General features: G+C 42.0%; 1 protein-coding gene and 1 long non-coding RNA gene across 5 annotated transcripts in view; one reads left to right on the top strand and one right to left on the bottom strand.

The window, feature by feature from the left end:
- CSMD3 (CUB and Sushi multiple domains 3) overlaps window positions 1-12,337 on the bottom strand; it is a 1,155,643-nt gene that overhangs the window by 1,089,931 nt on the left and 53,375 nt on the right. The window lies entirely within an intron of this gene.
- LOC123364317 overlaps window positions 3,291-12,337 on the top strand; it is a 49,973-nt gene continuing 40,926 nt past the window's right edge. For both annotated transcript variants that reach the window (XR_006577068.1, XR_006577069.1), the window contains exons 1-2: window positions 3,291-3,402; window positions 6,958-7,000. This is a non-coding gene — a long non-coding RNA (uncharacterized LOC123364317). The remainder of the gene's footprint in view (window positions 3,403-6,957; window positions 7,001-12,337) is intronic.

Below are 12,337 nucleotides of genomic sequence, written 5' to 3'. Positions count from 1 at the left end.
GTGTCCATCTGACATCTTTCGTGGGCACTAGATTTATTAAATGCCAGACTCTGTCACCATTATTCACACCATATATAGTACTTTATTCCACAAGTAGTCCCACTGAAATCAATAAGATTACTTGTGAAGTAAGGTACTCAAAGTGAGTATGGGAGGCAGAGCAACCTATAAATAAAGGAATACCAAAGGAGTACTAAAAAACTAATTGGCAAAAGTGATAGCATTACAAAAACAGATTTTAAAATATAGATAACAGTATATCACAGTTTCCCTAATATCTTGCCTTTACTTTACACCTTTACTTCTACATTGTGATCCTTTCTTCTACCCTCTCTCTACTTGTCTGCCTTTTATATTGTAAGCTCTTTTTGACAGGGACCAGGACTTTGTTTGGAAAGCACCTTGTGCATTTTGGGCACTACAGAAAATACAGTTATTCCATAAAATGCATCTTTAAAGATGCATGGGGAGATTAGAAGGGGGCAGGGAAGGTATATGTGAAAACTGAGCAGACTCATGGATGCATGAAACTTGTATATTGTCCCTATCATTTCATTATTTATAATGAATGGATGGTGCAATATTGTATTTTACTTACTTGATTTTTCTCTTGGCAGACCAATGCCATTTCCAGTTAGTATTGTTAGACGGTGAGTGAATGATTTACCTTTTCATTCTCTCTCTAATTAAGGTTCACATTCCTCACTCTACCTCCAACACATATGAAGATAATTAATAGTCATTATCTCCTGTAGTCTCTGCACAGAAGGAACAGAGAATTATTGAATTCCAATAGCTAGTAAACCAAACTATATTTTCTCTTGCTTATATTTGAGTACACAGTGGATTTGTACCATGCAAGTTAACATGTCTCACTGCACACTAAATCCGTGAGTGTCATAAGCATGTGTGAGCTGGTATGCTAATGCAACAGTGCCCTCTCAGGTCAGATAGAGCATTGCATGGAGTCTGCTCAGTCTGGCAGGGCAGCCAGTCACTTCTCTTGCCTGAGTCTCTATGGTAGTCCTATTCTGGGCTGTCAAGGGTGCTAGTCTCAGTCCCACTGGGGTGTATGGGATTCCCCTTATACTTGGATGGGTTAGCTGATCCTGGTCCCATGGCAGGGTCTGGAAACCTCTTTGATTCTTAAGTCTGTGAGGGACCGGTAGGGGAACCCAAGCCCACACACTCCGCTGGGTTCCAGTTCAGGCCCCTTAAACTAGGCAGGTGTACTCATGCCTCAGCAACTCCTCTCCTGTGCCCTGAGCTCCCTCCTACCTCTTTCAGTTCTGTAGGCATCTCCAGCCTGTCCATCACTTCTCTGGGGTGTTGTCCCTGGGTGGCTTCTCACCAGCTTGCTGGCAGGATTTTCCTTCTCTAGCCTGTTTGCTCCTCTGGCAGCTGCCCGACCCCTCTGATTGTCATTTCTTCTATTTCCCAGCTACTGTGAGGCTGCTAATAGGCATGGCCTGGTTGTTGCTGCATTAAGTCCTTATCATGAGGCCAACTTGGGAGCACATACACCCCATGACACTGCTTGTGGAATGATATTTTAAGATCCAATCATCTCAAGGGATACATTTTCATTTGTATTGCTGTAATATCCCAAATACCTAAATCAGTAGCACAGCTCCAATGTTCTAGATGTCATGCAAATGCACAGATAATCATAGTTCTTGCTGCAAATAGCTTGCAATGTAATGTTGTTGCAAAACATATCCCTCAGCCTCCTGATATTTTAATATTGATATAATTAAATACCAGAACTTTATATGGCTTCCAAGATTTAATGTGTAACATGCATTCCCGCTCCTTCCTCCCACCCTTTTTATTTAGGGATGTGTGTAGCTCTTCTACAAATGTTGCAGTAGTATGAAGGCTATTTACATATTTTATATAATATGAAAATATCCAATTACATTGGATGATTAAAAAGAGATGGAAAGGATATAAACCCTCATGCTTCAGGCTATAAGCCAACCTCTAACTGGGGAGGTTAGGAAGAATTTTTTTCCTATGGGCACAGTATTCCCATAAGCATCTTCTGAATGTTTTCTAATGGTTGCTAACTGGACCATTATTATGATCCAATATAGCACTTGCAGGTTCCCATTAAAGTCATGATCATTTTAAGAAATACTGAAATTAACCACAATTAATCTTCTGGGTCGCTTCATGTTGCAGCGGAAGGGTTGGCTTGGTCTTAGAGTCCTGAGTCACTGCATCACAGAGTAAAATGGCTTAATATATAGCTTTGAGACAATCCAATTTTGCATATGCAAACTTATCTGTTGCAAAATGAAGTACGGTTAGCTTATAGAAATTTGAAAGGTAACTGTAATGAAGTCGCTGTGTGACTGTATCTGCTGTCAACTATACACTAAAAATGGAGTTGAGAGGGTAGTCTTGCCAATAGTCCTCTTCACCTAAAGCTAAAAGACTACTCTGCAAATAGGATTAGCCATGAGACTGCACACTTATATACCTGTTCTAATCTTTTGTACTGTGTTTGTGACCCACGTAGCTCTGGGAAGTAAAACTACTTGGAATTCTATCCGTCATGTTTCTCTTTTGATTGCATATATAGAAGGATAGTAACATCTGTGTGTCACCTTGTAAGGGAAAGCATAAGTATCAAAGCACAACTTAAAATTGTAACTTGGCACTTTTTCACCTGGACAAAATTAACATAAAATCAGATATTTCAGCAACTTATTTATATAGACTCAAATAATCAGCCTTAAAAACGGAAGCATGTATGTATCCACAGAACAATGACAGCATCAGCAAGAACAGTGCAAAGGCCTTCGTATTTATTATGTTAAGTCAATCAGAATTGGAGGGGAACTCACCAGTTTGTGGTGGTTGCACTCATGTATCTTGGTGTCAGATGGTGTGCAGTGAGGAAGGATGGTCCAGTGGTTAGAACACTAGCCTGAGCTGTGGAAAACCCACATTGAATTGCCTGGTTTGTAACCAACTTCCTGTGTAACCTTGAGCAAGTAACTTAAGGCTTTTTGGTTTTTTTTATTATTTTTTTAAGGTAGGTAGGCCTAAAGATATAGATAGGCCCCAGTAAGATTTTCAGCCTAGATCAGGCCTACACAACATGCGGCGGCAAGCAGCGGGGTGGGTCTGTCGGGTTCTCCCAGGGCTGGTGTAACCGTCCGGGATTTTTCCTCCCTCCCCTCCCGTCCCCTCATGCAGAGTACGGCATGGCTGATTGGGCACCTGGGCCTGATTTAGCTACTCCCATTGGCCTCCAGCAGGCATAGTCCCTCCCCCGCTGCCGCCTCCCCCTGCCTCAGCGTCGCGTCGCAGCACTCTGCAGGGGAGGGGTTGGGTGCTCGGCAGCTTGTTTGGTTGGCTCCATGTGGAGCCAGCGGCTGGAGCGGCGTGGTGGTAAGGGGAGTCCCAGGGGGCAGTCAGAGAACAGGGGGAGGGTTGGATGGGTTGGGAGTTCTGGGGGGGCTGTCAGGGGCAGGGGGAGGGTTGAATGGGTTGGGAGTTCTGGGGGGGCTATCGGGGGAGGGGATGTGGAGAGGAATCGGAGCAGTCAGGGGACAGGGAGCAGAGCTGGTAAGTGCCGAGCGAGGGGAGGGGCTTGAGCCACAGCTCGGGGGGGGGGACTGGGACAAGACTCCCCCAACCCCCCCTTCGGTTGGAGGCGGGGCAGCTACTGCACTGGTTGCTCCCAGGGCAGCCTCCGTAGTGATGGGGGGTGGGGTTTGAATTGTCTGTGGACAGCCAGAAAATCCCCGGGGGAGACGTGTGTGTGTGTGTGTTGCACCTGCCCTGCCCCAACTGCTGCCTCCTTCCATGGTCCAGGGACCTACCCCCTCCCCAGCCCATATCACACTGCCCCCCCCACCCGGGCTCCCTGAGGCCCCTGTGTTTGTGTGTCAGACAGTCACATCCAATCCCTTCACACTGCCGCCCTTTCCCCTCCCCAGCTTAGTTCATAGCCCCAGAAAATCCCTTCAAACTGTTCCCCTTTCCCCCTCCTCTTATTTCATGGGGGGGATGACGAACCGAGTGGGCAGGCGGCACTGGGGGGGTATTGTGTTTCAGGGGGGCTGGGGGTGGTGTTTTGGCGGCACTGGGCGGGGAGGTTCGGCCCTCAGCTGTTTTCTTTGGAGTAATATGGCCCTCGCTGCTTTACGAGTTGTGCAGGCCTGGCCTAGATAACAAACTCTCATTAATCAAGGTGACTTAGGCACCTAAGGACTCCTTGAAATACCACTACTTTAAAAATCTAGTCCTTAAATGTCTCTGGTCCTTAAAGGAGTGTTGCAATGATAAGTAGAGTAAAGCTTGTGAAGTGCTAAAATACTATAATGATGGGGGGCCACATAAAAGAGAGGGCCTCATTTTGTGATTGAAACAAAAAGAAACCTATCCAAATACAAGTTCATATGCCTCCGCCCAACCCCAGCAGAAGTTATACATAGTGCATAGTGCATGCATAGTGTACACACAAAGAGAGGAGAAAAGAGCTTGCTCAGTCTAAGCTCTTATGGATGAGTGTCACTGCTTCAGTACTGTGCTCTACAAAACTTATTTACTGAACAAGAACATTCTTCTGGGACACAGTTTCAGCATAGTGTCTGCTTTAAAAGATTAAAGATGCCTGCCTGTCCCCAGGAAGCCCTGGAGGAACAAGCCAATCTACTTTTAAGTTTCCTTTTATCTATTTCCAAACAATTTAATTGTGATGACCCAGATAGGTACTTAGTATTTTCCTCTTTTGTTATTTCCTGGACTGGGAATAGAGTTTCATGACACCTAAAGACTTTCAAAAGATATTTGATCATCCAAAAGAGATTAGAGGAAATGGCATTACAACAGAATCACATGATAATGTTATTTATGGAATCGAGGATAAATTATTATAAATCTGAGAGCAAGAATCATAGGAATGAATTCTAGGGAAAACATTACAGACATTAGAAAGAAACTGATTAATTGTTTTGCTGTTTTAAGAATCAAAGAAACTGACATAATAAACATTATGTATCATTATTTATGTATCACTTCGGATTCTTGTGCAGTACAGGGATATAAAAAGATGCCCCCAAGGAATTTAATATTTTATAAGACTGATTGTTATGGATTCATTAGCAATAAAAAGCTGATCAGCTTTGTCCTTAGCCCTAATTACAGAGAACAGGCAGCTGCAGTTTTTTGGTTTGTTTTGTTTTGTTTTAAATCAGGTGCATGTTGAGCATCCTGCAATATGTGAATAGAAATTCCCTTTTGTTAGACACTATCAAGGATTAGCCCCTCTATAGCATGGCTAAGGAAGCAATCAGATGAGCTGCCATCTCATTGGAAAAAAAAAAGTATTTGTTGTTTTTATCCAACAGACCTCGGTCCAATCCTGCTGCTGTTTTATGTTTGACTTCAGTGTGAGGAATGGGACACAGCTAATTCTGGGGAGATCTCCTTCATAAAGATGTGTATTGAGCGGGAACTGTAAAAATCCTCACATAGTGACACTTGGCTTACACACCACAAAAGTTTACAGGCTTAATTCAGAGAAAGTGACACAAATGGTGACATAGGTGCCAACATCGTGTGCTCCAGGGCTGGAGCACCCACAGAAAAGAAAATAGTGGGTGCTCAGCACCCACCAGCGGGCCCCGCTGATCAGCTCCTCCCACTCTCCGCCAGCACCTGCCACCCACAGAGGATTAGCACTGGGAGGGGGGGAAGCAAAGGTGGAGCACACTCAGGGGAGGGGACGGAATGGGGCAGGTAGAGGTGGGGCAGGAGTGGGGCCTTGGGGGAAGAGGTGGATTGGGGCTGGCTCCTGGGGTTGAGCAAGGGTTGAGCCACCCCCCGGCAAATCCGAAAAAGTTGGCGCCTCTGAATGGTGATGCAACTTCTTACCACTGTATAACTTACAAGTTACATACTGAAGGGACAGAAACAAAAAGTTTAGCAGGAAACACAACTAACAGAAATATGCTAGTAAAAGGACCTTCCTATTAGTTGCATTTTCCACTATGCCACTTTTTCACACTTCAGCATATCATTGTCATCTATGTACCAACTTGATCTTTGAAGTTCCTGGCATGAGTAGATGCAACTTCCATTTAAGTTAATGGGAATTATGCATGTTTGTATCAAGGTTGAATTTGGCTGTATGGCGCAAATTAGACTCAGTTTAATCTGAATGTAAATGTGAAGTAATTTGAAATCAATGGAGCTAGTCCTGATTTACACGGTGTCACTAAAACTAGAATTTGATGTTGCTAAGGTCATATACTGAAGATCTCTCTCACACACATATTTACTTATGCAAGCAATCCAGTTGAAGTCTAGGTTATTCATATGTATAAGGATTGCACAGCTGAGTCCTGTTCAGTTCTTAATTAAGATTGAATAGAAATAGTAGCACTGATAAGTTTTTGTAAGAGGAGAATTTAATACAAAACAATTTATTTGTACAGCAGTGTCCCAGGCATTATAATGTCCATGCATATTACATATATTTTATTGTTCAGATTTTAATTTATCTGCCTAGAATTTGAAGACCAATTCCACCACAAATTTGAATCCTTGTTCTCTTTTATTCAACTTAAAAAAATAAAAAAAAACATTGCAAAAATTAAAAATATTTAGTATATTAGAAAAGGAATGGCAAACAATTAGACAATTATTTTTCATTTGCCTAAAAATTTTAACAAAATCTTATCATTTTACGTAATGTCTCACTGTCATTGTGCACTTTTTTCTTCCATCCAATGAATTTGCTTTCAATCTTATAAACTGTTTGTTTTGTCAAATGTTACCCAAGAAATTGAACACACTTTCAATCCTTTCAAGAATTTGTGTCTTCTTATATGTTACTAGTAGCACAGAGGGACAACATTTTCAAATTTGCGTTCCTAATTTTCAAAGGTGCTAATGTATCCACAACAACCTCTAAAGCTTTGATTTATTTATTTTTAGATGTACCTGATGAGACAGGGATGTTCTTGCTGTGCAACTGTAAGTAAGTATTACAAAAGAGATATATGACCACTGATTTAATTTGAAAAAAATAGGACCCACAGGCTAGAAGAACAAGACATATAGAGTCTGAGTCTCTTCCCTTCTATAGCCTCTTTTGCCACTCAAGCAGCATGAAGGAAAGAATAACTCTCAATCTCATGAGTGGCAACACCTCTTGCGTATAAAGGTTCACTTACCAGAACCCATCATTCCTGACTTCTTAGACACTACATACAAGCTCTGTCACATCCCACATATGGCCCTCAGAGAGCTATGCCTCTCCTTTCCCTCGCTATTGCTTGTCTTCTCATTTGTGTGTCATCAGTAATCTCTCTTTTAATCCTACAGTCAGCTCTTGCACAGGAGCAGAATGACTCGCACTTAATGAGGCTGGTCATTGATGCATCCCCTAAGTAGGAAGAAATTAACAATGCCATTGAGCTTAGCTGGTAATTTGTTCATTGCACACATGGCAAACTAGTAGGACAAATAACTGGCTCATAAACCAGAGCTAGGGGATTACTGGAATGTGAAGATCCCTTTTTAGTTCAAAGACAGAAAGATTAATAGCCAACTCAGTACAAGGGAAGCAAGAATATGATGCAGAACCTGCTGGTATTGAACTTATGGCCTACCCTTGCCCCATGACTGACTCAGCATCTGCACATTCCTTCTGTTCTGATTTGCATCTAGAGGAAGCATTTCAGAGGGTCTTGATAGAAGTGGGAGAAAGAGGAGGAATAGAATACTCATGGCTTTCTATTTTTCACTATACTGTTGTTAGCATCACATTCACAATCCAAGTCCTCTATTCAAAAGGAATAATAATAGCCAATAACAGCAATAATAAAATAAGTATTTGCTCATTTATTTTCTTTCCCAGTTAAAAAAAAATGAACTAAATTGCAGGTGTTGATTTGCCACTTCAAACTTTTCTCAAAGCTTCATTTTGGGCCACGCCAAAAATTGATGTTCCTATTCCCTGCAGCTCTTTCCTTTGTCCTCTAGAGACAGTTTGCCCTGCCAGGGCCAAGCACACACAGTGACTGTTTTTACAGAATTGCAGTTTCCAAGCTGCTCCATAACAGTCTGCAAGGTTATTTTTGAAATGTGTATTTGGTCCAACACCAGGTAGTTCCATCCTTTCTAAAGCTGCAGAAGCACTTTGGAAAATATCTGTCTATTATGGATAGGACCTACCTAAACAAATGGTGATCTGGGTTGGTTGCAGCACACACATGCTGTAGTTGGAAAGTAGTAAGGAAAAAAGGCACGAGAGAAAAGAGCAAGGAGGGTAGAAAAATTAGAGGGAGAAAATTAAAGGCATAGCAGTATTTTAAAGTTATCTTAGACCTGCAGCCCTAGAAACTGAATGCCTCTGTTTTTCCACAAAATAGCAGCAGTGCAAGTTTCTCCATCTTGACTCACCCCTGTGCCTAACTTTGACGCAGAGTGGCCACCTCATCCTGTTGCTAACACCAGTTCATCTCCATCAGTAGTAGCAACTTTAGGACTTCCAATGTAGATGAGCTACTGGCTATTGCCATGGTTTGCAGCACCATATCACTCAGGCTGTCTCAGATGGCTAAAATACGGAAGATATGATAAAATAGAGAACTAAAAAAAGTGGGAAGGAAAAACAACTCTTATGAGGATCTTTTCCACAGGAAATCCCAATTTAATTGCCTCAAGGATCATTAGAAAAAGTAGCAAAACTGTAATCATGTCCATCTAAGCTATCCTCCCTTTCTATGCTTCTATTCTCTTTTTGCTGACATGCATATTCAGCTTCAACCTCGCCCCTGCCCCCTCATCCATCCTGGCAACTCACTTATGGCCTAGCCCAACTTCCATGGAAAGTAATGGAAACTCCCATTGACTTCAATAGGAGTCAAATCAGGTCCTGAGAGCACAGGAGCATAACACTAAGAGACATGGGAGTCAGGAAGGGACTTTTCTCTCCCCCACCTCCCTCCATGTGTTCTGGGAAGGTTTATTAATTTTATTTCTTTCCTCTGAAGCATCAGGGACAGCCACTGCTGGAGTTGGATTGGGAGGACCTGGGGTCTTAGGTGGCACTGAGCATTCTCTGTCAGGTGTTTGGCGGACTGGTTCTTACTCACATATTTAGGGTCTAACTGAAGGAATCAGGAAGGAATACTGGCAGTGACATTGGGAGATTTTTCACCTTCCTCTGCAGCATATGGGTGCAGGTGACTTGTCAGGACTATCTGGGTATATCTCAGATAATCATTTCTGTGCCACTGTGGGGGCCTCAGGCACTAATACACCTCAGTTCTTCCTATTCTCTGCCTGTGGCACATAATAATCTAATCTCCTGTGCGTTGTAATACTTTAATAGTTGTTGGGTTAGTGTGACAATGCTATGTCATGATGGTGACCTGTGATATACAGTAGGTCAGATGAGATGATCTAATGGTCCCTTCTGGCCTTAAACTGTAGGACTCTAAGACTCTAAAACTGTGAAGAGGAAAATCTAGGGTCAGATAATCCTAGGAAAAGGCACAGTCATTATTAGCGAACATTTCCAATATTTCCTATCCTTTCAAACATAGATTTTATTCATAATATCTCATGCACTAGTTCAGGGATTGGCAACCTTTGGTACGCGGCTCACCAGGGTAAGCACCCTGGCAGGCTGGGCCAGTTTATTTACCTGCCACGTCCCAGGTTTGGCCAATCGCGGCTCCCGATGGCCGTGGTTCGCTGCTCCAGGCCAATGGGGGCGTCGGGAAGCAGCACAGACTGAGGGATGTGCTGGTGCTTACCCCCGGCGTGGGCTGAGGGATGTGCTGGTGTGCCAAAGGTTGCTGATCCTTGCACTGGTTGGAGAATTCTTATAGCACGGCATGTTATTAAATACTACCCTCATTTTACAGATAGGGGAAACTGAGACAGCAGCTGAAATGTTCAGAAACATCAAATGACTTTGGAATGTCAATGAGATTTAAACTATTAGATTTAAGCTCCTAAATCCCATTTTCAAAAGTTACTGGTGCTCTCAAGTGACTTAGGTGCCTTTGAAAATTTTACCATATGGCCCCCAATCATGGATCTGTGTCACAGCTGGGATTAAGATAGGGTGACCAGATGTCCCAATTTTATAGGGACAGTCCCGATATTTGGGGCTGTGTCTTATATAGGCACCTATTACCCCCCACCCCATCTTCCACATTTGCTGTCTGGTCACCCTAGAATAAGATCCAGGCCTTCCTAGCTCTCTATCTTGAACTCAGATAACTTTTCAAGACTGAGTAAGTGATTTAGGAGTCTTCACCCTATTTTCATAAGTGACTAAAGAGCTCTGAAGTTCCAATGACTTTCAGTGTGTCTTAAGCTCCTAAATATGTAAGTCAATATTGAAAGTGGGATTTGGGACCCCTTAAACATTTTGAGACCACTTTTTAAAGGTATGCTTCGATGCCTAAAATGCAGAAAGGCACCTAGCGGGATTTTCAGAAGTGCTAAGACTCTGTTCTGAGTCTTTAGGCACCTAAATACCTTTAAAAATGTAGTCCTTAGCCACTTTTGAAAATGTTACCCCTAATAGCTAATATTACCCTTAATGACTCATATTCCTTCACAAGTGTCAGGTCACTTATCACCCAACACTCATAGCTCCATTTCAATGGCCAATGCAGCAATGTATTCCATGATCAGTGATTAACCACTGGAACAAACTATGCATGTAAGTTATGGAGTCTCCACCTCTGGAAGTCTTCAAATCAAGAGTGGATGCCTTTCTGAAAAGATATGCTTTAGCAAAACACAAATGTTATTAGACTCAGTAATGGGGTATCTGGGTGAAATCAGATGGTCTGGTGTATACAGGAGGTCAGATTAGATTATGTAATTGCTCCTTCTGGCCTTAAACTCTATAAATGTAACAGGAATCAGTGAAAGACACGGTGAAGGAAAAAATAAGTGCAATTATATATTCAGAAATTACTGATATTTTTCACAACTGGAAAAATCCATTCCATAATATAATTAATTTTGTCTTTTTACAACAAGAGTTTGCTGCAGAAATCTGATATCATGGGGGTTTTGTTTATTTGAATATACTAGTGGCAATCAATTTCCTGTCTATTTTGTTTGGACTTCCTCAGATGCACTTAACTGACATGGATATGCCATCTTTTCAGGATTACGTTTTCAACCAAAATAAGCTCTACTCCAGGGTCAGAGTTTGTTATCTTTGTGTGTATGTGTGTGGGAGGGGGGCTTACATAACTCACGGTAGATCCTACTGAAGTAATTAAAATCACAAAAGGTCATGTCTTGTTTCTTCATTTAATGATTCCAAACCTTGTTCAAAAATGAAACGTTTTACAAGTGATAACTATTACTAAATAGCATGAATGAGATCTTCAGCAACACTCAGCACTGGCCTATTTCCACAGAAGTTAATTCCATGGACTACAGTGGGAGCTAATTTAGGCCATGCTCAGAGCTTCTGAAAATTCCAAGTCCACATCTTTTGTCAAGTATATTTGCACAGTTCTTAAAATCCTGTATAAAACAAAGTTATAAACACGCCTAAATGGGCTAAAATGATTTTGTTTGCCTAGAATGCTGAAGGAATAGTATGACGAGAAAACACCAAGTAATCCAATGTAAAGGATGTCAACACAGCTTTCCAGGTGTTATTTTACCAGGACAGACAGCCTGGTGTCCCTAGAAGACCCTTATATATGGAACTAGCTTGCTCTGATGGTCTGATATCCTGAGCTCTGCTGCCTTCATGTGGTGCCCACTTACTGAGCAAGCACTCAGCAGCCTGATTATGGTAATGTGAGCAATCCATGTTGATAGAGGAAATAAATTGGATATAAATGTAGCTATCTATTCAGCTATCCAATTGGTTAGCTTTTATACTGATGGTTTTGTTTAACTTTCAACACTGAAAGGCACAAAGATGCCATCAGTGCCAAAAGCATATTTTAATAAATGGAATGTGGTTTAAGCAGGTTCAGGCCATGAGAGAGAGAGAGAGAGAGAGAGAGAGAGAAGGTATTCAGATACATTATGCCTGAAAAAGCATTGTGGCTTGCTAAAGAATATGAACAGGTCAATGTTGAGTAGTGATGAATGGCCTAGGAGAATTAAAATGCACCAGGGCATACAGTATGACAGTTTAAAATTGAAAGATGACATGCTTTCTGGGAACGAGGGGATTTACAGGCTTTGAAAGATTAAAAGATGCTGGCAATCTTGATGCATTCACTGAAAGTTTACAAGTGAATAAGCTGGATCTTGCAAGGAAGAGTATTGCACTAGAACAAAGCAGGAAACTTTATACAAAGGGAAATGAATG

This window comes from Mauremys mutica, chromosome 2 (genome assembly GCF_020497125.1).
Source record: "Mauremys mutica isolate MM-2020 ecotype Southern chromosome 2, ASM2049712v1, whole genome shotgun sequence".
Lineage (NCBI taxonomy): Eukaryota > Metazoa > Chordata > Testudines > Geoemydidae > Mauremys > Mauremys mutica.
Note: the sequence above shows the minus strand (reverse complement) of the source record. Positions and strands in the feature narration are given on the sequence as shown.